This window comes from Balaenoptera ricei, chromosome 12 (genome assembly GCF_028023285.1).
Source record: "Balaenoptera ricei isolate mBalRic1 chromosome 12, mBalRic1.hap2, whole genome shotgun sequence".
Taxonomy (NCBI): Eukaryota; Metazoa; Chordata; class Mammalia; order Artiodactyla; family Balaenopteridae; genus Balaenoptera; species Balaenoptera ricei.
The window spans coordinates 28,548,432-28,575,320 of record NC_082650.1 but is presented as its reverse complement, the minus strand read 5'-3'; the positions used below and the strand labels follow the sequence as shown (position 1 = coordinate 28,575,320).

The window sequence follows — 26,889 nt, the reverse complement described above, 5'->3', positions numbered from 1 at the left end:
TGAAGACCATTACTCTCTTCGGAGCATCACAGTACACACAGTAAACTTTGCTTGTTTTATTTTGGTAGTGGATTTTGCGTAAGTCACGTCTTCCCCGCCTCCAATTAGATTTCATTGTCATCTCGCTGTTTTAGGATAAAGTAAAGCTCCATTGGGAGCTTTATTCCCCAAGTGTTGGAAGACACAGTCCCATGCAGAGGTTTGTTTTGAATTAATACCATTTCTATTTTCCCCTTATTTTGGTAGGTTTTGTCAGAGAAAATCTGTTTTGACCATTCTCTTGAGAAGTATCTTCTACAATGTACCATTCTGTGCACACGGTGTCTGGCACGTAGGTATGACGGAATATCCTCAGTACTATGATCCAAATCGTGAGCTGACAGGGTGGTTATGAAATCTTTCAGTAATCTTTCTTTTTAGACGTAAGTTTAAAAATATGTGTTTATGTGCCCATGTGCACATAATGGTAATGATAGGTCTGGGAAATCAAATGTTCCACAAAATCCACTTGGTCACATTTGACCACTATTCACATATTTGAAACAGAGTTCCTTCCTTCTCTCAAAGTTTGCCGAGTTGCTTGGGCACAGTCATTCATGGTGGAAGTGCCATTGGCAAGCTTTTTTTTTTTTTTTGACATAGTTTTCAGTCTTCATAGCAGTGCTTGCCAGATACTATTTCTTGGTTTAAGCAGAGTCTGCCAGGCTGTTATAAGACATTTAGGTGAATTCCTTTTTGCATTATCTTCTGAGAGATTTTTCATTATTACAGTCGTCTCTCTAGAATTCTCAGTGGTTCTTGAAACCATTGTACCGAAGGAACATTAACCACTGTACTGCTCAGCAGTAGATGTTCCTTGCAATGTTATCTGTGATGCAATCCAAAAATCAATATTCATAATGACCCCAAGTCATTCAACAAGCTACGCTGAATAAGTCATACACTTGAGCACTTTCTCCTCCAACACGGCTTCTGCTGGGTCCATAATTGTCGGGGAACTTCTTTGCACCCGCCTGCAGCTAATGAAACATGTGGATCCCACCCCCTTCCCTCTGCTTCCTACTTGCTTAAATGATTTCAGAACTCTGCCCTCCAGAACAGTGAAAGAATACATTTCTGTTGTTTTAAGCCACACCATGTTTGTGGTAATTTGATATGACAGCCCCAGAAAACTAATACATATGAAGTTTACTTTCTTGAGTACTAGATTTTTTGTATTCCTTTAAAGAGTACTGGATGTTTTTCTGGCATGTAGTTACTTGAGATCAGTTTGACCCCTTCCAGGTTTACTTTCAAGTTGTGTTAGAGCAGATTCAGGAAGACTTTAGGACTCAATAAACTCCATTACTAAGATATGATTCTCCTGATAATTTCCCCTGGTGCCCCACATTTTTAGGAGGTTTTTCCATTCTGGCTGGCAGGACTGTGAATTATTTCCATTCTGTTGTGTAGGCTACTAATTTCTGATGGTTCTTTCCTTATGGAGTTTTACCCCATGTAGGTGCAGATCAGTACTCAGCCAAAGAGTTATTAAGGGTACTTCTATGGTTATTGGCAGGATTATTACCAATTAATATAAGGTGAAACAAAAAGAAACGTCTTAGTAATTATTTTATTTTATTTTTTGACAGAACTCTTGTTACAGGTATTTAATGCACATTAACTAAAATGTATACATTTTCAGTTTTCATAATAAATGCAATTATGACTTTATTACACTTCTGGTATTCCTAAAGAAAGCATATCAAGCTTTAATATAGAAATACTTAGGTTACACTTAACTTCTGGCTCAAGTGATAATAAAACTTTTGTTCTTTTTTGATCTTATACATGTTCCCCTCAGGGATGGCCCATCTCTTGTAGGCTTGGAGTGACCTTTGGCTACGTGGTTGGCCTTGTTGTTTCAACACTCTGGATATACTAAAAGAGAAAGCAACTTACATACAAGAACAATTAATTGGAGCAAAGGGAGAAGATGCTTCTTTGTGAAGATTCCATAAGGACTACGCAGAAGTATGGATGGTCTAAGCCAGGCAGTGATATTTATAGCACTGTTTTTCACATAGTTAACAACATGGTGTGATTGTAGCTTTTTAAACTATGAAACCCCAGAGAGATTGTACTTTCTAGTTGAAATAAAGTTATTTAGACTAGATTGTGGCTTCAGACGCATTTGCTGCTTTTTCGACCTTAGGGAAACATCCTTAATGAATTTTATAGAATTCTGATGACAGGGTTTTTAAAAAAATCTCTTTCAAGTTTTAAACTGCTTCATTATTTATAAGAGGTCTGGGTATAGCTGTAGCATTTCATATGCTTTCTGAGAGAAATGGACCGTTTTCTTGGCCACTAGAGATGTTTCTCATGTAATCAAACAACAGTTTATACATCCTGACCCTTTTTTTTTTTTTTAACTGTGTGTTTCTTTGGAGTTAAAATGGCTGTGATAGCCTCACCAAACACTTCAATCCCTGATGGATTAAAGGTGAACATTCCACATAGCAGCATGCTCCCATTTCTTTTTTTTAATTTTTTTTAAAAAAATTATTTATTTATTTATTTATTTTTGGCTGCATTGGGTCTTCGTTGCTGTGTGCACGTTTTCTCTAGTTGCGGTGAGCGGGGGCTACTCTTTGTTGTGGTGTGTGGGCTTCTCATTGCGGTGGCTTCTCTTGCTGGGGAGCATGGGCTCTAGGCGTGCAGATTTCAGTAGTTGTGGCATGTGGCCTCAGTAGTTGTGGTGCGCGGGCTGTAGAGCGCAGGCCCAGTAGTTGTGGTGCTTGGGCTTAGTTGCTCTGAGGCATGTGCGATCTTCCCAGACCAGGGCTTGAACCCGTGTCTCCTGCATTGGCAGGCAGATTCTTAACCACTGCGCCACCAGGGAAGTCCTTGCTCTCATTTCTTTTGCTAGTTTCCACCCTTGTTCCAGACATAGGTTCTTCTTTCATATCTTTCAGTCTTGCTATAGTTTTGGGGTCACCTCAGAGATATGAGTTCCTATTAATACAACAGGTATACTTAGTGTGTATTCCTTAAGTTCTGTTGCCCACTCCTCTTTCACATTTTGAAATGAGGCTACATTTACCACAGAGAAGCATACAGGGAGGTCATCAGTCATCGGATAAGATAAAAGCCTCAGATGATCCCAGTCTTCTTGTCTGCTCTTAGTCTTTCTGTTTGGCCGTGTCATAGAGGACCAGGAGGTACTAGTTGTCCCCTAAGGTGACACTGACTGTGTAGCAGTTGAAGATGGCAGGCATGTAGTCCTCCAGGAAGGCGTCGTTGGCATAATTCATGGGTAGGCACATCTTGCCCGCCGTGCAGTCGCCAACCACCATGTACCTGAGCATCACTGCACTGGCCCACGAGCTATGCTGGGCATGATCCCCCCACCTCCACCGGTCCCTTCCCCGGCTGTGCCTACCTGCTGCTCCCCAGTAATATTTAACAAGTGAAAGAAAATAAGCTTTAGGAAAGTCTCATTTCTCAACTATGTCGAGCAATGTTGGGTCTTTATTATTAAAATAGAAAAAAAGAGCAGATAAAAAAAGTTAGTAGAAAATCAAATTTAACAACAAATCCTGAATTGTACAGAAGTACATTACTAAACATTCAAATGACTCCTTTACTAATAGTGACACTGGGACTATATTTTATTTCATAAGAAGAATGGAAAAACATATAACCCTACTTCTAGCACCATGTGGTAGAAATATATACAGTCTCTTATGATTATTTCCATGAACACTAAGAAAGACAACTCTAAAGATATTCATAAAAAAGAAACTAAGGTCTTGTTATTTTTGACTGATCTTATCTGGATAATAATAGATTAAGAAAACAGAGATAAAGAAAGTAAATAATTGCACAAAGTTTATTGTTTCTGTACCAGACAAACTATCTGTTCTATCCTGCTACATAATGCTAGTATATATGAACCTTAAACACTTCATCAAACAAATATTTGAAAATATTTAATTCCAAATACCTTCTGGTAAAGTAACTACTAAGGGTAATGGAAAAAAATACGAAACTAGGAATCAAGACAGTGAGTTTCCAGTCCTGCCTGGGCCTCCAAGGCTAAAATATATCATAAAACACTCAAGCTGGATGTCTGTAAACTAAGGGGTTTGGACCAGATGCTAGGTGGTATCCCTTCCAGCTTAAAAATTCTATCATATCAGGTATTCAAATAACTATTCCAAAAGAATGGCATTCACAAATTTTAATGTAAATTCAAAATATTAATTTGTTGGATAACAGTGTGCCTGATTATTTGTGATCATACATGAATTAGAAAAGCTTGTTTGCTTGCTGCAGTACTACACAGGAAAAGCCTCTTAGTCATAATTAAAGAAGAATAGTGATAAAGCATTTCTTTGGAATTTACTGGTTGGAAATACTTCTTTCTTCTTTGACGAATAGGAATGATTGAACTTTTGGACTTCACAAATAAAGCTACTCATTTTATATGATGATTGGTATTAATTAAACCTCTTCTTACTGGAAATCACAATTCACATACTTTGTTACAGTGAATCATTAGTGCTTCATTGAAAAAGGCTCTAAAATGTATCTTTGTATTGGTTATTTCCTAAAAAAAAAAAAAAAAAATCAAGAGAATGATGCAGACCTTTATAGACTGGACTACAGATTTTTGTTTTGTTTTTTGTTAGGGAAGAAAGATGACAGTGTACTTTAATTATTTTTCTTGGGAGGGATAGCAAAAGGAGAATTATGAATCATTGGTTTAGACGTGGGTGCTCAAAGTGGGGTCTCCAGATTAGCAGTGGCAACACTACCTGGAAACTGGTTAGAAATGCAAATTCTTGGGCCCCATTCCAGACCAACTGAAACCATATATTCTGGGGATGGACCCAGTAATCTGTTTTAACAAAGTTGCCAGGTGATTCTGATGTACCTTAAGGTTTAATTAACTTTATTTCGATGACCTACTTTATAAAACATGTACATTTATTTTCTGCACGTATCAAGTATGTGACTGAATGGTTAAGAAACATAATTTAAAATATAAAACCAAATCTTATAACAAATTGTCACGGGTAAAACTTAAAAAAGTAAACCTGTTCCTCCTTTCCTATTTTACTTACGTTTCTTAGTTTCCCTCGTAGCACTGAAATGCTGACTAGGTCCAGATTTGAGTAATTTAACATCTACTTCGTCATTTTTTTCAACAAGCTCATGCTCAAACTGCAACTAGGAGTCATAGTAAACATTTCTTAGGTTCCCCTACCATCTCTTAAGGATTAGCAAACTTTTTAAAATAGAAAAACAAGCAAAAATTGAAAGATTAGATCTGTTTATCTAGCAATAATTATTAGATCGATATCATGTCTGAGGTACTCTTATAGGCTGAGGAGACAGAAGTGAACAGTTCCTGTCCTTGGGATATTCCGTTTTATGTTTCATTGTTTTTGGTCTGGTGGCCCTTTTTAAAAACGGGACACCTTTAGTATTTGTACAAGTTACTCTGCTGTTTCTCTACTTTTAAGTTGCCAATAAAGAGTACTAGGGTGCATGCTGATGTTGAATATTAAAATAATAATTTATGAATTACTTCATAAAAGTATAATAAATTTCTTTAAATTCTCTTAACAAACCATGAGCTATGAGTAAATGTAAAATCAGTAGAAAAAGAATCAGCTGAAGATTATATTTTTAAACAAAAATAAATTCAAGTATCTGCAAACAACATATTATTCACTTTATACACAGTTTTAGTCATTATAAATTTTATACTTCACAGTTCAAAGCAGTGGTTTATAGAGATTATATACAGAAATATATCCCTTATGATAAATGGAATATTCTCTTTTTTACCCTGTTGCATTTATAACTTGTTTCTATTTTCCTTAGATGCTACTTTCCTGGCCAGGTCCTTTCTGTTGCCATATTGTTATGAGAGGTAGTACAAATTTTTTAAAAAATACATAAACATACAAATTTATAAATACTAAAATAAAAATTATTGATTCAAGTTTGTTAAGGATATAAACACATGAATATATAAATGATAAAAAACTTAAAAATAAACATATAGGGACTTCCCTGGTGGTGCAGTGGTTAAGAATCCGCCTGCCAGTGCAGGGGACACGGGTTTGATCCCTGGTCCGGGAAGATCCCACAGGCTGCGGAGCAACTAAGCCCGTGAGCCACAACTACTGAGCCCGCGTGCCTAGAGCTATACTCCGCAACAAAAGAAGCCACTGCAATGAGAAGCCCGTGCACTGCAATGAAGAGTAGCCCCCGCTCGCTGCAACTAGAGAAAGCCCGTGCGCAGCAACAAAGACCCAATGCAGCCAAAAATAAATAAATAAATATATTTAAAAAAATAAACATATAGATAGATAAGTAAGTTATACAAGGGTCTTCAAATAGACTTGTATTGTTGCAAAACTAGTTTGGAAAAGCCTATTCTAAAACTGAATATGCACCTACAGGAACTAAAAATTGTTTGTATGAGCTACATTTCCATTTTTCTTTGAGAGTGAGGTATGGGTGCATTTCTCTGTGCTTAAATACACATAATAGAGATAACAGACTTATCACTTAAAAATAACATAAGGTCTGGAGACAAATCTTTTGAGAATGAAATTAAATCTTTTTAATGCTTAATGGCATCTTCAGGATTTCCTGGGCACCAACTATAAGTGCAAAGAGTTACAGTACCTGATATTTTTGAGAACTACTTAAGAGCACCCCTAAGGGCATTTATTAACAGAATTCATTAAATTTATAAATAATTTCTTTTCTTTCTTTTTTTTTTTTTCCTTGATGCACCATGTAGCTTGTGGGATCTTAGTTCCCTGAACAGGGATTGAACACGCGCCCTCGGCAGTGAAAGCGCAGAGTCCTAACCACTGGACCGCCAGGGAATTCCCATAATTTATTAACAATTTCTAAAAAGATGAATTAACTAGTAACTCATTTATATAATAAATATGTTTGGTGTGTGCTATATATATAGCACTGTACATAGTATGGGAAATATAAAGAAATGCAGCATAAAGTTCTTGACTTGAAGCTACTTAAGACATAGTTAAGAAAAACATACTATTTCAAATATTATATACTTAAAAATTCTTATCCTTAAAGTTTAATTCACTCATTCTAAAACAAGTATATAAATCTCAGTTTATTTTTTTCTCAGCAACGTATATCTACTGTTATTATTTAATAATCTGCTATGCTATAGATATGTCTGTTTATCTCTCTAGATGTTATCTAGAAATATATGTATCTACCAATTATTTAATGCTTGTTATGTGTCAGGCATGAGCTAAGCATTTTACACTATATACATATGCATGTGTGTATGTGTACATACACACAAATATACACACACATATATAGCACACATATATATATATTTGTGTACATACACATGTTCACACATAAGTTCATAAACACCCTATTTAGTATTTATCATGCCTTTGTTTCCTTAATTATAAACTAAAAGAATTATTACTTGTCTAAATCACACAGTTTGGCAAATTCTAGATGTTAGAAGGTTTGCTTTTCTCCTAAATCTATGCTCTTAATCACTAAACCTATATATTTAACTTTGAAGTTAGAGGTCTTCGTGGAACCAAGTAAACATAAATCTGCTTGGTTCACTGCTTATGACTTTCGCTAAGATTTATGCCAAAAGAAGGATCTTTAAGACTTGGTATTTCTATTACAGAAGGCACCTGAAGAATATCATCAAAGCACTTTTCTTCATATTATCTTCTCAGTCACAATTTGTTGAGGCCATCAAACTGGGAAGTGTTGTGGTAAACTGAAATAAGGCCAAAGTGATGGCAGACATATGTATACTAACAGGTGTGTCCATCTGATCACTATAGTTTATATTTACACTTATACTGAAATGACTAGGCATTGTTAATTTGGAAAGGCTTTGTGAAGGAATCTTGAGTAATAAATTTAAATGGAAAGAGAAAAGCTTTTTAGGCTGCTGATAGTAAGACATCAATAATTAACTGCTCATCTTATTTAAACACTGAGGCTTGTCTATTTCTAATTCTAATGTCAATCCAAATATTCTGGGAAAAGCTCATGTACACACATGTGAGTATTTGGTTTAGTGAGGAAGAAGACAAGAATATAATAGAAGGATAATGAAGAAGCTTGATGGAAAACGTCTCTATTTTAGCATATAAATATAATTATGATACATACAGAGATGCAGACGGTCAAGTAAGGGGCTCTAAAACCTACCAAACAGTATTTCAAATGGCAAAATAGAAATCAGCAAATAGAATTTTAAAGAAGCAACTAGAAAACACTGAGCTTAAGAACAAATGAGTAGAGGGGAAGCACTTCTGGAATGGGAGATTAATGAAAATTGGCTCTTCCATAAAATCAAGGAAACTGGCAAAACTGTCAAAATCAACTTTTAAGAACTTGAAAAATTAGCCAAAGGACTGCAATAATCCAAAGAGCATGTATTCAAGAAAAACAGTTGGATCTTGGTAAAAACATCAAGTTTTGTGGAATTTTAACCTGCCCTATTCCCATTACTCTCTTGCCAGCCCCATGGTAGCTTTAAAAACAGACTGACAACCACGGTTAACTGTGAAAACTATCAGGTCAGCAGTCACTGGAGAGGGCAGAACAGGTTCAGAGTGCCTATAAATCCCCATCTCCAGAGAAGTGCTACTATATGACCTAGGTGGCAGCCCCTGAAAAGCTCCATTCTCAGGGCTTGTCTTTATTTGATGTGACTCAGAGTCAGCTGTTTGAACAGCCATATTCCTCGAGCATTTGTCAAAAAAAATCAGTGGCAACTTAGGTGGTGATACATGTTATGACAAGTAAGGAACTGACCAAAAAATTAAAAGGAAAAACTGGGAAATAACATGTCTGTCTATAGAGTTTGCTGAAAAGCATCAACAGATTCCTGGAAATCTAGAAGGCCATGGGCATGTGCAAAACTCTGTGTATGCCCAGGAAAGACCAGAGAAGGCTCAAATCTTTCATCTGTGCCGACCTTGACAGTCGATGCAAGCAAAAAGTGAAGTCTAAGTATGGTAGAGTTATGAACTGCATGTTGAAGCACTAAAAACATGTCCTAACACACACATACAGCCCTATGGAAAAGGTCCTAGGCATTTAAGGAAATCTTAATACAATCATTAGCTGACCACTAAGCTAACCAAGCAGACACTTTAGTGGTTGCACAACACAAAAAGTACAGTCTTTAAAGAATTACTCCAGAAAAGTCCCTAATTAAACAAATAGTAACAGTAATAATAACAAAAATGACAAATCATAGGGAAGTGGGGGTAGAAAATCTGATTTTTAAGTTTGCCACATTATATTATCTCAAATGTCCAGTTACAAGACATGTAAAGAACGAGTAAAGTATAACCCTAATAGGAGTCAAAGAAGTCAATAGAAATTGTCCCTGAGAAAGTCCAGATGCTGGAATTACTAGACAAAAACTTTAAATTGGTATATATATGTTCAAAGACCTAAGGGAAACCATGTCTAAAGAATTAAGAGACTGCATATATGTATATGTATAACTGATTCACTTTGCTGTACAGCAGAAACTAACACAACATTGTTTATCAACTATAGTCCAACAAAAATTTTAAAAAAGAATTAAGAGAAAATGAGAATGCTATCTCAGCAAATTGAAAACATCAATAAAAACAAAGAATTAAAAAACAAATAGAAATTCTAGAGTTGAAAAGTACAATATTCACTAGAGGGGCTCAACAGTAGATTTGAACTGGCAGAGGAAAGAATCAGTGAACTTTTTCACTGATTAGTCTGAGGAACAGAAAGAAACAAGAATGAAGAAAAATGACAGAGCCTCAGACACCTATGGGCTGCCATCAAGTGTACCAAAATATGAATAATGGGAGACCCAAAAAGAGAAAAAACAGAAGGGAAGAAAGAATAGTTGAAGAAATAACTGCCCAAACTTCCCAAATTTGATCAAAAATATTAATCAGCACATCCAAGAGCCTAAACAAACACCAAGTAGAATAAACTCAGAAAGATCCACACCTAGACATATCATAGCCAAACTACTGAAGCCCTAGAATCTTGAAAGCAGCAAGAGAAAAACAACTCATCACACAGAAGGATTCTCAATAAGATTAACAATAGATTTCTCATCAGAAACCTTGGAGTTCAGAAGTTAGTAAGATGATGCTTTCAACAATAAGTGTGGAAAGAAGACTCAACCTACTATTCAATATCCAGCAAAACTACCATGTAAAAAAGAAGAAATTAATACATTCCCAGATAAATGATAACAGAGAGTTTGTTGCTAGTAGACCTGCCCTTCAAGAAAAACTAATGGGAGTCCTTCAGGCTGCAACAAAAGGGCACTTAACAGTAACTCAAATCCACATAAAGAAATAAAGAGCACTGATAAAGGTAATTACATAAGTAAATACAAAGGACAGTATAAATGTACTTTTTGGGAAACTCCTCATGTAAATTAAAAGACAACTTTGTAAAGAATTATAAAAATGTGTTGATGGGCTTACAATGTATAAATAAGAGAGTGTCATGGACTTACATATACTACCAAATGTAAAATAGATAGCTAGTGGGAAGCAGCCGCATAGCACAGGGAGATCAGCTTCGTGCTTTGTGACCACCTAGAGGGGTGGGATAGGGAGGGTGCGAGGGAGACGCAAGAGGGAGGAGATATGGGGATATATGTATATGTATATGTATAGCTGATTCACTTTGTTATAAAGCAGAAACTAACACACCATTGTAAAGCAATTATATTCCAATAAAGATGGTAAAAAAAAAAAAAAGATGTAATTTGTACAACCATAATAGCACAAAGGAGGCAGAAGGGAAAATAACTGTATTAAAGTTTTTATATACTATTAAAATTAAGTTGGTATTAATCCAAACTATATTGTTTTAAGTTAAGATGTTAATTGTAATTCTCAGGGTAACTACTAAGAAAACAACTCAAGTAAATACACAAAAAGAAAAAGGGATGTAAATTGGTATATTAAAAATATTACTTTAATCAAAAAAAGTGAGTAATGAAAGAGGAAAGCAGCAAAAAAATACATCAGACATAAAGAAAACAAAACCAAATTGTAGACTTAATTCTATCTTATCAGTAATTAAATTAAATGTAAATGGATTAAGCACTCCAAATGGAAAGCAGAGATTATCAGAATGGAAAAAAGACATGATCAAACCATCTGCTGTCTACAAGAGGAACATTTTAGATTAAAGACACAATAAAGTTGAAAAGGATGAAAAAGATATACCATACAAACAGAAACCAAAAGAGAGCTGGAGAGGCTATTCTGATACCAGGTAAAATATAATCAAAGACAAAAACTGTTAGTAAAGATAAAGAAGGACATTTTAAATGATAAAAGGGTCAATCAATCAGGAAGCCATAAATAAGTATGAATATATATGCACCTAAAAAGCCTCAAGATACATAAGGCAAAATGGACAGAATTGAAAGATGAAATAGATGATTCAACAACAATAGTTGTTGAGACTTCAATACTCCACTTTCTATAATGACTAGAACTAGGCAGATCAACATGGAAACAGAAGACTTGATCAACACTAAAAACCAACTAGATCTAACAGACATCTATCGAACACTCCACCTAATAAAAGCAGAATACATATTCTTCTTAAGTGCATGTAGAACATTCTCTAGTATAGACAATATGCTAGGCTATAAAATAAGCCTTTAAAAAAAACAAATAACCCTGAATGACAGAAAGTATGTTCTCCAACCACAATGAAATGAAAATAGAAATCAGTAACAGAAAGACAATTGGGAAATTGTGTCAAAATTAAACAACACACTCCTAAATACCAATGGGTCAAAGAAGAGAACACCAGGGAAATTTAAAAAAGATAAATGAAAAGGTAAACACAACATACCAAAATGTATGGGAAGCAGCAAAAGCAATGATCTGAGGAAATTTTATAGCTGTAAATGCTTTAATTGAGAAAAAAAAGTCAAATCAATACACTAACCTTATACTTTAAAACTAGAAAAATAAAACTAAACCCAAAGCAAGTAGAAGGAAGGAAATGATAAATATTAGGATGGAAATAAAAGATAACAAATAGAAAAAGAATAGAGAAAATTAACAAAACCAATAATTGGTTCTTTGAAAGACCAAGAAAATTAACAAAACTTTAGCTAGACTGACCAAGGGTGGTGGAGTGGAAGGTAACACCCAAATTAATAAAATCAGGAATGAGACAGAAGATATCACTATTGGCCTTAGAGAAATATAAAGGATTATAATGGAGTGCTATTATCAACTGTATGTTAACAAATTAAATAGCCCAGATGAAAGGGACAAATTCCTAGAAAGAGACAACTTAAATGTGACTGAAGAAGAAGATGAACATCTGAATAGACCTTAAGAGTAAAGAGACTGAATTAACAATTAAAAAAATTTCCACAAAGAAAAGCCCAGGTACAGAATGCAGCATTGGCAAACTGTACCAAATGTTTAAAGAAGAAATAATGTCAATCTTTTACAAAACTCTTCTAAAAAATAAAAGAGAAATGAACACTTTCCAACTCATTCTATGAAGTCAGTGTTATCATAATCCCAAAGCTGGACAAGAAAACTACACACTGCTTATGAATACTGATGTAAAAATATCAACAAAATACTAGTAAACAGAATCTACAACATATAAAAAGGATTATACACCATGACAAGTGGGATTTATCCCAGAAATGATAGTTTGGTTTAACATATGACAATCAGTCTATGTAATAGACCATATTAATAGCATTAAGGACAAACCCCACATAATCATCTCAATAAATACAGAAAAAGCATTTAACAAAATCCAACATCCTTCCCTGATAAAAACACTCAACAAAGTAAGAATATAAGGGAACTGCTTCAACCTGATAAAGGTTATTCACAAAAGCGCACAGCTAACAACATACTTAATGGTCAAAGGCTGATAGCTTTTCCCCTAAGATTAGGAGCAAGAGAAGACACAGACACTCACCCTTGCTGTTTCAACACTGTACTGGAGATTCCAGCCAGTAAATTAGGCAAGAAAAAGAAAGGCATCAAGATGGAAAGAAAGAAGTAGAACTATATTAACAGATGAAATGACCTTGTGTATAGACAATCTCAAGGAATCTACAAAAAAATCCTCCAAAACATCTTATAGAAGTAGTAAACAAATTCAGTAAGGTTGCAGAATACAGGTGAATATAAAAAATCAATTATATTTTTATACCTGAGGAATGAACAATCTGAATATAAAACCAATTCTATTTACAACATCAAAAAGAATAAAATACTTGAAATAAAAGTCTAAGACTTACATACTAAAAACAAAATGTCATTGAAAGAAATTAAAGTAGACCTATATAAATTGAAAGAACCATGTTACTAGATTGGAAGACTTAATATACTGTTAAGATGAAAATCCTCCATTTTGATCTACAGATTCAACACAATCCGTATTAAAAATTTTGCAGAAACTGAGAAGGTGATTTTAAGATTCATATGGAAATGCAAGGGACCTAGAATAGAAAAATAATCTGGAAAGAGAACAAAGCTGGAGGACAAGCTCTGCTTTTAAAACTTACTACAAAGCTACAGCAATTAAAACAGTGGATTACTGACATAAAGATAGGCAAATGAATCAACACAATAGAATTGAGAGTCCAGATATAAGCCCTTACATTCATGGTCAACTGATTTTTGAAAAGGGTGCCGAGACCATTAAATGGGGAAATAATAGTCTTTTCAATAAATGGTGCTGGGAAAACTGGATAGACACATGCAAAAAAATAAAGTTACATCCCTAACTCACACCATATATAAAAATTAAATCTAAATGGATTATAGACCTAGAGGTAAGAGCTAAATGTATAAAACTCTCTGAGAACACATAGAAGTAAATCTTCGTGACCTTAGATCAGACAATGGTTTCTTAGATATGGTAACAAAAGCACAAGTAACAAAAGAAAAGAGTAGAGAAATTGAACTTCATAAAAATTTTTAAAAAATTTTGTGCTTCAAAGGACATGATCAAGAAAGAGAAAAAGACAACCTACAGAACAGGAGAAAATATCTGCAAATCACGTATCTGATAAGAGACTTGTATCCAGAGTATATAAAGAACTCTTACAAGTCAATACTAAGACAAACCCAATTAGATATAAATAATATGAATATATCTATATTATATCTATATTTATGTATGAGTAACATAATTTATACAGTTGATTTTATATAATATATATTTATATGCTATATTCCTGGCACATGGTAGGTATACAATATGTGTCAGGTATAATTATTATTATTCAACTCCTATAGTTCTTTGAGTTATCACAGAGGAATGGTGTTTTAAAATAAAAATATTTCTATAGGACACCCACAACTATAAATGTGATCCTGTTTTCCAAATTAAATGTAGATGTGCTAACTTCAACTCCATTTCTAAAAACAAAACTGTATTGCTACCCTTGGTATAATAACATCTGATTCTCATATATACATACATACATAAATACATAACACAGTCATTAAAATATATCCTATTTATACAATTATATAGTAAAACATAATTTGCCCAACTAGAAAATGGGCAAAGGATTTGAATAAATTATCCAAAGAAGATATACAAATAGCACTGCAAAAGATGTTCACATCATTAATCATTAAGGAAATGTAAATCAAAATCAGGAGATATAACTTTTCACTCAATAAATTGGCTATAATAAAAAAGACAGTAACAAGTGTTGGTGACGATGTGGAGAAATTGAAACTCTCATACTTGGCTGGTGGGATTGTAAAATGGTTCAGGCACTTTAGAGAACATTTTGGCAGTTCCTCAAGATGTTAAATACAGAGTTACCATATGACACAGCAATTTCACTACTAAATATACACCCAAGAGAAGTGAAAACCTAGGTCTACACAAAAACCTGTATGTAAATGTTCACACAGCATTATTCATAATAGCTAAGAATGGAAGCAACCCAAATGCTCATCAATGAATTAAAGGATAAATAAAATGTGGCATATCCATATAATAGACTATTATTCAGCCATAAAAAGGAATGAAATTCTGATGCATGTTATGACATGGATGATCTTTGAAAGCATGCTAAGTGAAAGATGCCAGATACAAAAGGTCATGTATGATATGACTGCATTTATATAAAATGTCCAGAATAGGCAAATCCACAGAGATAGGAAGTAGATTAGTATTTGCCAGGGGCTAGGCAGAGAAGGCAATGGAGCGGGGTGGGTGGCTACTACTGAGTATGGGATTTCTTTTTGGGGTGAGGAATTTGTTTTAAAATTAGACACTGATGATGGGTACCAAACTATGAATATACTAAAACCCAATGAATTGTAGACTTTAAAAGAGCAAACATTTTGCTATGTGAATTATATCCAAGTAAAGCTGTTATAAAAAAAGAACATCATAGAAATTATGGTTATGGAAGGTGAAGTCAGAATAAAGGAACAGATACAAGCAAAAACACAGAGATGGAGACCATAGTGATTCATGTCAGAGAGGGGAGTCTTGATTCTGGCTATGGAAATGGACAAAAGAGGTTAGACTGTGGAAATATAACAGAAGAGGAAAGCAATACATGAGGTACATAAGAGAGAAAGATAAGCTTAATATATTACCAAGGTTTTGTCAGTAAGAACTAAGCAGTTGGTAGTACCAGTGACAGAAGATTAAAGTGGAAAGGCCCAATAGAAGTCCCAGGAAAGACAGGAATTTTATTGAGCTGTACTCATTTTCAGGTTCTTTGGTTCCCAAGTGGTTAACAGCCTAAGTATTTATTATGAAGATTTTTCTAGTAGAATGGAGAAAGAAAAGAATAATTAAGATTAGAAACATCAACTGAGGAGTCATTCATGCTTAGGTACCAGCTGACACTTGGGTGTGTACAATGAGTTTTACAAGTAGGTCTCAAGGAAGAAGGGACAAAGCCCAATCACCTCATTCTTGGGTGAGACAATTACCTTTTCATTCCTGTTCTTTTTAGTCCTGTTCTTCAAACAGCTGTCTGTGGCATGTGGGTAGCATAGTTTGAAGTGTAACAGGTGCTTGTAATTTCCTTTCTCAAGGTCACAGGTGACTCTGCCAGTGCACTAGAAAAACCACAGCTTCTGGGCCCCTTTCTTCCCACCAAACCCCAAGATCCCCTTCTCACATCCAGATTACTCTCTGTTACTTATGTGTCTTTAACCCACCCTGCAGCTTTGAGAATTGAAGTGCCACTATTCTGAGGGAATCTAAGACTCTGTCCACTAACTCCAAACCATATCTGATTAAAACTCCTTGGTGTGTGGATGGGATGTTTTCCAAGAAAAAAATTCTGCAATTGGCTTTCTTAGATAACATCCATGGTAGATGGTGAAGAGGGAGGAATCTGTATTTGGCTCTGTCCTGTCCTCAAGGTCTTCATGACCCATCTTGGCTGTCATTCTGGTCAGCCCTACCAGAATCTCTCAGTTGTCTACTCTCCTCATTACCACCCCTGCCTAATGCCATTAAAAGATACAGTGATGATACAAAGATCAGATGAGATAATACACACTATGAAGCAGGGTTTTTAAAACTAAAAATTGTTTTTATAAGTGTTAATTGCTGTTAATATTATCTGAACTGCTCCCAGTTTCCACAGAATCTGCCTTGTGCCACTGAGTGACATTTGAGTTTAATGGTTTAATCATATCAACTTATTCTGCTCTTAATATTTTTGGCTCATCTACCATAATGCATTAACACATTCAATTTAAATGTTTCTAAAAGACTCTTAAAGACCTTTTATGTTTCAGTTTCCCTACTGGCGAATGATGATGATGATGATACTTTTATCATACAGAATTATGACATTCATGAGATATCCTACATAAAACACTTTGCACAGTGCCTGGTACATAATGAGTGCCCAATAAATGTTAGAGGTATGATTGTTATTACTCAACTCCTAAAGTTCTTTATCAAAGAGGAATGGCGTTCTGTAGTAAAGTATTTCTGTAGTACTATAAACGTAACCATATTTTCCAAACAAAATATAGATCTACTAACTCCAACTCCATTCTGAAAAGAAAATTTATTTCTAGGTTTGGCAAAAAAAAGCTTTGAAACCATAAAGTGCCCTCAGAAAAGTCTGCTCATGTTGCCATAAGATATTACCAGGCAGAGATACCGTGACAAGAAAACTTTATGAAGTTTAATTAAAAACACAGAAGTTTAGTTCCCTTTAGGGATGTATCTTACTTACTCTTTATGCATTAAACTAATCTGTGACCCAATAATGTCGTTATACCAAGAGGTGTCTGCATTACTGGCTGCTGCACTACGATCTCTGCCAAAGACTGATCTCTGGGGACGCTGAGAAGATGGCAGGATAAAGGGCATCACAGGAAGAAGAGATCTGGTAAACTCGTGTATATTTATCAAGGTAAGAAAAGAAACTATGGAACATCTGGAGTGGCAGATGGTAAATGCCCATCTAGGCAGGAAGAACAGAGGACTAGTTTGATAACTTTTGATTAAATTTTCCCAAAATGGAAAATAATATTCCATGAAATGATGAGTCTGAAAAGTTTTTCTAAATAATTGCTTCATTTTATGGCATGATCAACTCAGGTTTTGGTTTTTGTTAGGTACTATATTCAATGCTTCCTTACAGGGATCAAATTTTATATTGATTAAAAGGAAAATTTCAAGTAATCACCAAATCTTATTTTAAAAGACAGGTAAGTAAATGCTTTGCTAAAGGACAATGCAATGTAACATTGAAATTGCTTTTAAACATTAACATCCTCCCCCCAGATGACTTTTATTTATAAGGCATTTTGTTGATAAATAGAAACTTAAACTGACCACATGTAAAGAAATTGTTGCCTTTTTGATTTTGTTCATTGTTCAATATTTTCCTCATGTTGTGAATAAAGACAATAAATAAGGGGCATTATAAAATTTGTTCATGTTACAGAGTTCAGGAGTGAGTGACCATGGCTGAAAAAAATCGGCATTCAAAAGAAAAATGAGTCAAAAATAAACTGATGAAATTCAACAAGGATAAATGGACCACTGCACTTAGGGTTAAACGGTAATAGTGGAAAGCTGAGAGATTACTGTGTGCTAGACACTGTACTCAGTGCTGGAAACAGCACTAATGAGGTGGGTACTATTATTATCTCCATTCTAGAGATGGGGATACTGAGGCACAAGTAGGTAAAGAATGGGAAGACAGGTCTTGACAGTAAATCTTTAAAATATCAAGAAGTTATGGTAGGTCATAATTCAATATCAAACACAGTATGCAGATTATAGAAACCAATAATATCACTATTTTTCATATCACAATTAGAATATTAAATCTAGTTCTGGATGTCACTTTTCCAAAGAATATGAACAAACTGGACCAGTATAATCAGTATAGATTAAGTAGAAGAAAATGGATAGAGTTAGTCTAAAAAAGAGAATGTCAAGATGAAACAGACACTCTCAAGCATCTCAAGAGCTGTGTTTATAGCAGAGGAAGTTGATTTGTTCTATAACGATCTAGAAGCAGAGTAAAACCAAGGTACTAATCATTTGTAGGTAAAGCACAAAACTTGAGTAATTAATGAAAACACAGTGTTTCTAAGGTAGAAGTAGTTTTTTGTTTTCCAGGAAAGAACGTATCCACAAGCAAGGGGACTCTTTTTTGTAACCAGTGACACATCCTTCTCATATGTTGAAGCTAAATGACTAAAAATGCGTAGAGATTAGAAACGTCTCGATACACTTATCAAAATATCCCATTATTAGCAGATAATGTAGTCTTTGTCAAATATCAAGGACTCCAGAGGCTCTTAGGTAACATGTTAATTAAAAAGAAAAGAATTTCCTGGCTCTATATTTACCATCTGTGTGACCCTAGTGAAGACTCTTCACTTTTCAGTGCCTCAGTTTCATAATTTATAAAATGGGGATAATAAAACCTATCTAAGATTATACAGATGAAAAGAAAGTAGATATAAAGATACACTGGCAACATAGTAGGTATTCAATACATGTGTATCATTGATGCTCACAACAAAGTTAAATAATAGTTTGATATAATTAACTTATTCTTAGAGATTCAGGATCATTATGAATATTAGTAATATAATAGCTAGTAATATTATGTGTAAGGCATTGGACAGTTCTCAGACTGTAGTGCTGAACAAGAACATGGAAAACCCCTCTTTTAGTAGTGCTTACATTTTACGAGGGGAGACAAAATTCCATAATTTTTTATAGGCCTTTCTGCTATAAAGCCTTGCATTCTGTAGAATGAGGCTTATGAAAAAAAAAAATGCAGTTGTTGCAGACTACTTAAAATCTATGGAACTTGTAACTAGGGTGCTGAAAGAAACTAACAATCCTAATCAAAGTACTAATGTGGTATTAAATCTTTGCCGGCATCTGTACCCAGCATTATGGTTAAGTCAGGTCCATGAAAGAATTTCCTTTCAATAGAGACCAGTTTATCAAAATTAAAAACCCAGGGCTTCCCTGGCGGCGCAGTGGTTGAGAATCTGCCTGCCAATGCACGGGACATGGGTTCGAGCCCTGGTCTGGGAGGATCCCACATGCCGCGAAGCGACTAGGCCCGTGAGCCACAATTGCTGAGCCTGCACGTCTGGAGCCTGTGCTCCGCAACAAGAGAGGCCGCGATAGTGAGAGGCACGCGCACCACGATGAAGAGTGGCCCCCACTTGCCGCAACCAGAGAAAGCCCTCGCACAGAAACGAAGACCCAACATAGCCATAAATAAATAAATAAATAAATAAATAAATAAATAAATAAATAAAATTAAAAAAAAAATAACGCAAATAATTTTTAAAAACCCAATCAGGTTTTAGATTTCATCAAACAAAACAATTCTTCATTTGTATTAGCAGTTCTTGAAGCTACTAAATTAGACATTAGCAAAAGGCATTTCAGCTTTTTTCTAAAATGACTCAGTCTTTCCATTTGATTATGAGAAAGCCTGCCTCTGATGAGTTTAAACTTGTAACATGCATAAATAAATCTTTTGCAATCTTATTGACATCATTCAACTATTTATTAACTGCACATTGGCTAATTTGCATTACAGAAACACAGACTGTACTTACAATGACAGTAAGTACTACTCCAAAGAAACAGGTTAGGGGGTGAAGTACATGTTTTGGGCGGGGCATATCACCACCTCCCCTTATGGCATTTAACACAGCTCCTGCTTTCTGGCTCCTGTCTTCCCAGTTTAAGTTCCTGAGGAAACAGACTCCCTTCCAGCACTTGCTCTTTTTGCTGCTCTCAGGGGAAAAAAATGACCAAAATAATTCCTCTGGAGTCAGGTCTCATGGGAACCATGTGTTCATACTTCTAGACATCTCACTAGAGCTTGACTAAGGAAGGACTTCAGCTAGAGTCTAAAATGGAATGATTTTAATTTCTTTAGTTTTTTAATGCTTTAGATGTACTGTTTTAGAATATTTATGCACTTTTGAATTGTTCTTGATTCATAGTTTTGATTAGCCGAATCCTCAAGTTCTACCAGTTTGTGTAACTGAACATGACTTTATTTGTGTTGGGAAAGCTATTAGTGAAAGAGATTGAAATGGGCAAAAAAGATTACTGGTTGCTCTTTCAATAGAACCCTAGGCAGCCAGACCAGTGCCCTTCCTTTTCCCCACTGTACTGCACATGCTCTCTAACCCCTGCTGGCTAAATTACACAGTTATCTGAACACCATATCCTACTACTTGGCATCATTTCACCAAGCCCTGGGCTTGTGAAGGTGGAGAGATTTGGTCTGTAGTGAAAGGACTTAGTTTTTGATCTACTGAAGACAACTAACCCACGTCTACTAATTAAGCAGCATGAAATTTCCAATAGCAATGGTGGTGATGGGCATTTGTTAGTCGACCCAGTGGACACGACTGCCATGTGTATAATATATGGGTGAATTCTAACTGAATCCTGAGAATAGGAAGAATGAGAGAAATGATGAGTGAGCATTCAAGCAATGACTATCAGAAATTTGCTTAGTTTTTCTTCTTTAATATGTTGTCCTGGAACAGTAAGAGCAGATGAAAAAGACCCAAAGTAGACCTAAAAGATCAACTTCTTCAACTTTCCTCATTTTACCAACTAGAAAAGTTTTAAGTACTTAGTAAGGAATCTTGCTACAACTGCCTTACTCTACTCCTTTGTCTAATGCTAAAATACAGTGTGCCTCCTTCTCCCCATTTATGTTCCTGAATTTTTCCTTCCATCTGAGAAATTTTTTGAAAGTAATAATGTTGCATAAATACTAAAGCTTAATTTTTCACTTTTGAAGAGCACGGAAAAAGAAACATGTACTTCACATTCTATATAGGTTCCTTTCATGGCAGCCCTTTTGGCAAAACATTACTTTCTTTTGTGAAATGAGTCAGCAATATACACACAAGGCTAAGGTAACTGCTGTTCTATTTTCCATCCTCCTCTCACGACAGGTTTCCTGAATTGCTTCCAGTTCATCATGCCTCCTAATGTTACCAGCTAGCTTCCTTTCTGCTTCCATTCTCCCAAACTTTTCTGACCACCTATGATGGCACAAAACCTCCAGGTAGACTCCCTTGGCCTCCAAGATGCTACACTACTCCTGACTTCCTATGTCTCTCTTTTCTGTCTGTCTTCTGTGAGGGCTCTTTTTCCAACCTTCTGAATATGGACATCCCTGAAGTCCGGTCTAGCTCTTTGTGCTTATTTATTTCTATAGTTTCAGCCTATATTCATTGATTCATTTAAGCTGTATCTACTACAGTCTATAAGCAATGGTGACTAAAGCAGACATGGTCCCTACTTTCATGAAACTTACATCCATTCTATCGAGGAAGACAAGAGATAGACATGAAAATAACTGAACAAAAAAATTACAAATTGGGATAAGTATTAAGAAGGAAAAAAAAAGGTGCAATAAAAAGACTAAGTGGGGAGTATCTACTTCAGATAGAATGGTGAAGGAAGATCCTCTGAAAAGCTGACATTTACTGGGATCTAAAGAAAAAGCCCATTATGCAAAAGGGGTGTATATTCCTGGCAGAGAGACCGAATGTTCAAAGCTGATAGGTGAGTGGGAGAAAGGCTGGCTGTGTTCCAGAAACTCAGAGCAAAGAGTATCATAAGGTGATGCTGAAGAGGTAGGCAGAGACCACATCAGGCAAGGCCTGGTAGGCCCCAGGAAGGGGTTTGGGTTTTATTCTACAAGTAAGGAGAAGTTATTGAAGAGTGTTAATAAGGAGAAGGAAAACCCATTCTGACTTATATTTTAAAAAGATCACTCTGGCTGCCATGACTTACAGAATCGATGAATAAAGGGATCACACATTCAGGATTGCCCAAGACAGTCCCAGTTTATATGCCTGTTGTCTTGGTGTAACTGGATTTCTGCATCGACAGCAGGAGACAGTCACAATATGCAATAAATAAATAAATACATACATACATACATAAACACACTTTAAAAAATGAAAAGAGAAAAAGAAAGAAGGTTGGTCAAGAGGCACGCAGGTCATTGCGGCAACCTTCATCAGATTCCCTTGTTCCCTGTGTCCCTGCCCTAGCTGGGACCCTGGGGTCCTCCCTTTGATTCTTGACCTCAGGCTTGGGATATGTTCTTGTCCATATTATCTGGCCATCTCTTGTGGTGAAATAATATTCAATATCTGGTATACAGAAAAATATTGAGTGGAATGTGTCTCAACTCATTTATCCCTCACAACAATCCCTGAGGTAGGTATTACTCCCACTTGCAGACAAAGAGGTAAAGAATCTTGCCTGAAGTCATATGGAGTAAAAGTGGCCAAAACAGGACTTGAAGCCAGGACATCTGGTCTGGACTCAGTGTTCTTAAGCCCTCTTCTAAAATTACTCCTCAATGCGAGAGACCTAGACATGTTTAGGGAACTACAAGTAGCTCAGAGTGGCCAGCGTTGAGTATTTGGGAAAAGTTGGAAATAAGTCTACAAAGGTAGCAGAAGGCTTCAGACCACATGCTAAATAGCTTAGCTTTCAACTGGTAGGAGATGGGGTGCACCACAAGATCTTTAACATATGATTGTATTTATGCCTTGGATAAATAACTGTGGAGAACGAATTTGGGAGGTGAGGCGGAGGAGACTGGTTCCTGACTGAGCTTTTTCTAAAGACTGGATATCTGCCCCCTTCCTGGACGGGGCCTTTGGACACCTGTTGGGAAGAGTCTGCTTGCTTTCCACCTATGATGATACACAGGACTTCCCACAACCGAGGTCTGAGGCTTCTGACCACTGGATCTCCCTTCTGGACCCCAGAGCTGTTCAGTGTGGCTCTATCAAGCACAACAAATTTAGATCTTCAAACTCATCCTCTTTTCTGAGGTTCAAGCCTATATTCTCAGTTCTCTACTGAACATTTCTACTTGTTCATGGCTTCTGGTTACCTGAAATTTAACATGTCTAAAATTGAATCTATTATTCTCTAAAAATCATCCTTCATCCCTATTTTTAAAAAAATCTGTTAACAGAGTCATCATTCTCTCAGTAACCTATGTCTCCAGCCATCATTTACCTCTTTTTCTTTTGAATTTCTATCATCAGTTCTAATTTCCAAATCTTTCTCATAAGCATACCTCTATTTCCATTTCCATTGCCCCTTCCTTATTCAGACCCTTAGCACCTTGAATGTGGATTATAGTAGCTTCACAGATCATTTACTTCTAATCTCCACCTACCTGCAATTTCATGAGCTGCTTTTATTTTAATTTTTTAAAAACATTACACCTTGATCATCTTATTCTCATGCTCAAATGCCTTACTGTTGCTTATATTGATAAAGTCTTAATTTTTTACCTAACATCCAATGATCTTTATAAATCATGCCCAAATTACCTTTTCTTAATCTGTCTCATGTTCTGAAATGCTCTGCTTCAGGCAAACTGTCTCCATCTATAAACTCTGTGTACTTTCCTTCTACGATCTTCAGTCACACTGTTACTCTGGTCTAGAACATCCTATTCCTTTTAAAATCCCATCTGTCCTTTATGATCCAGTTTAGCACCTTCCTACTCTAAACAGCCTTCCCAAATCACTACAGCCCTGGGAATTCCTAATGCACTCAAGGCCCATCCCATATTCCTATACTTGAGTACAAGCTGCCTTGTTGACATGACATCTGTACTATATTGCTCTGAACTTTTATCCATTTCATGTACTGAGATTTAACTATTTACAGTTCACTTTTCTAATTAGACCAAGAGCTGCTCAAAGACACAAAGCATGTTTTATACTTTTTTGTATTTCTGCTTTCCCCCATACCACTCCCACACCTACCCAGCACTTGATACTGTACTGTCCTATGGGCACCGTACACCTAATGTTTGCTGATAATTTAGAAAATAAATTCCTATTATGCCACTCTTACGTTATAGTCCTCCAGTAATATGACACTTTCAGAATTTTAAAACTTTCTCAGGTAGAGAAATTTAGCAAAGTCAAAAGAGAACTGGGGGAAAAAAGTCTGAGAAAAACAAATGTCAGCAGAGTATACTAATGGGAAAAATCAACATAAGCTTCATAATTTACAATATCTGGAGAAAAATTAATGTGCAAATACTTAAGAAAAATGTTATATTGAGGATAACTCACAAGTGGTCTTAAAAAAGAACCAATTTAGCATTTACATTTGAATTTCAGTAGAATTGCTCTGAATTGCTACTTTATTGATAAGTGAAAACAGATTCTTTTATGACGAGTTATAAAAGCTTATAGTTTATCAGTTCCCTCTCCACCCTGCAATTGCCTTCAGGAAGAGATTGGCCATAGGTTCTATTTTATGAGTTTTATAGGGGCACATTCACCCTAGTTTACATACTATGAATTCCCGGAAAATTCTATAGATTGGCTGTCCCCAACAGTATATTAAAATGTGAAAGACATATTTTATGTAAACATATGTATAAATTTATTAAACTAATGTGCAATAATGCAATATGTAGCAATCTTGTGAACCTAGAGTGGGCTAAACAATGATAATAATCTAACAACAGAAACAACTCAAAATGTTATAGAATGAATATCATATAATCCATAATCATATAATCCAAAAGAGACTCAGAATAAAGTTTAATTTGAATGTACATTTATGAATAAGTTTACTGTTAAGGGCAAGCAATACCACAAACATCTCAGATATATTTTCATAATAATAAAATACTCTAAAACACAGTAAAGTTTACCACTGACGAAAAATCATGTGACAAAAATTTATCAATCAAGCCCTTAGAAAACCTAGAAGGAATGTAACCGCAGAATGAATGAACAGCTTGTTAAACTGGTCTTATAACAATGAAGAATAATGACTACAATAGGCCATGTTGATGTTATTTTGAATTTTATCGTACCAGTTTTCACTGGAAGAGATTCAAAAACAGTTCTCCTCAAATCACTAAAAATACTTTATATATTCAACATGGCTTACCATGTTTTAATTCCACCAGAAAATAGGAAAAGCTATGGGAACTGCTGTGCATATGACTGTACATTAAAAGGCAGGTATGTCTTAACTAAGTCCTTCGTGTAATAACCTAAAGTAAGAAAAGACCAGACATGTGGGTGGAAGACTTCGTTATGCTAGTTGCTATTTCTCTTTGGTTTGCAAATAAGTCCTCCATTTAAAGTAACTATGGGACTCAAGCCTATGCTGATTTAACTATTAACTTACTTTTACACCTGCCTTTCAGGGTTCAGACGATGACCTCTGATTAATCTGAGTCTGATATTATCCTTAACTTGCTGGAGGCTATAAGCAGGTGCAGCAACCAGCTCTTAAAGTGGCATGATCTAATTATCTTCATGTAATCTAATATTATGATTATATGATGTCTTATTTGCTTTTCCTATAATAGTAACACGTCTGAGTGAATACCATTCAGCCCAAAAATCAGTGAAAAGAAAGTCACACATTTATGCATCAAATCTGAGCTAAGACATTAGGTATAAAGAAAATAAAAGAAAATCTGAATACATGAACAGGCAAAACATGCTACCTATACAAAGGAATAACTATCAGACTGATTTGAATGTCTCTCCTGAAATACTCAATGACAGAAGGCAAAAAGATGATCAATTTCCACAACGTTTTGCAGGGAAAAAGGTTATATTCAAATAATTAAAAGCCCTGGCAAGCTGTCTTATGCAAAGACAAATGAGAGATATTTTAAAATATGCAGATTCAGGTAATATAATTCTCAATTTATATTTCTTGAAAACATAACTTGAAAATATACTCTTAGATATGAACAAAATTAAGAGCTCTGAATGCAAAAAAAGTAAGTAGTGATTAAAGCCAGTTAAGAAGGAAGGTTTGATCCTTTTTGGTGGAGGGGGTCATGCCATGTGGGGATATTCTGTTTTGCTTTCTATTGAAGGAACCTCAAACACAGATATGGTATTATTTATGTCAAAAAGAAAAAAGATTCCAAACAAAAAATTAAAATTCATGTAATAAATGAAAAAAAAGGGAAACAAGTAAATTAAAAAGAGAGTGAGAAAGAACATAGAACCAAGGGACAAAAGGGGTTTTGTTCTCAGGCTAACCTATATTCACTTAAAGAACACTACTGCATCCCACTATAATGCTATAGGATCAAACTATCCTCTATAACCATATATTTACAGAAAAGTTCATTCCAACCTGAAACATCAAGAAACACATCTTTCCCTGTCACAGAGGCCTAAGAAAGTCTTGCTTCCCTCCCCTGCTGAATAGTCGTAAGTAGCATCTAGCACTCTCCTAGACCCCAGCCATTCACGGTAGGACTTAGAGCCAAAGGAATTG

At 35.4% G+C, this 26,889-nt stretch overlaps 1 protein-coding gene and 1 pseudogene across 12 annotated transcripts in view; both read right to left on the bottom strand.

Moving 5' to 3' along the window:
- The window catches only part of AHI1 (Abelson helper integration site 1), a 215,666-nt gene that overhangs the window by 67,293 nt on the left and 121,484 nt on the right, over positions 1–26,889 (bottom strand). The window lies entirely within an intron of this gene.
- On the bottom strand, positions 2,363–3,350 carry LOC132376262 (rho-related GTP-binding protein RhoQ-like; annotated as a pseudogene).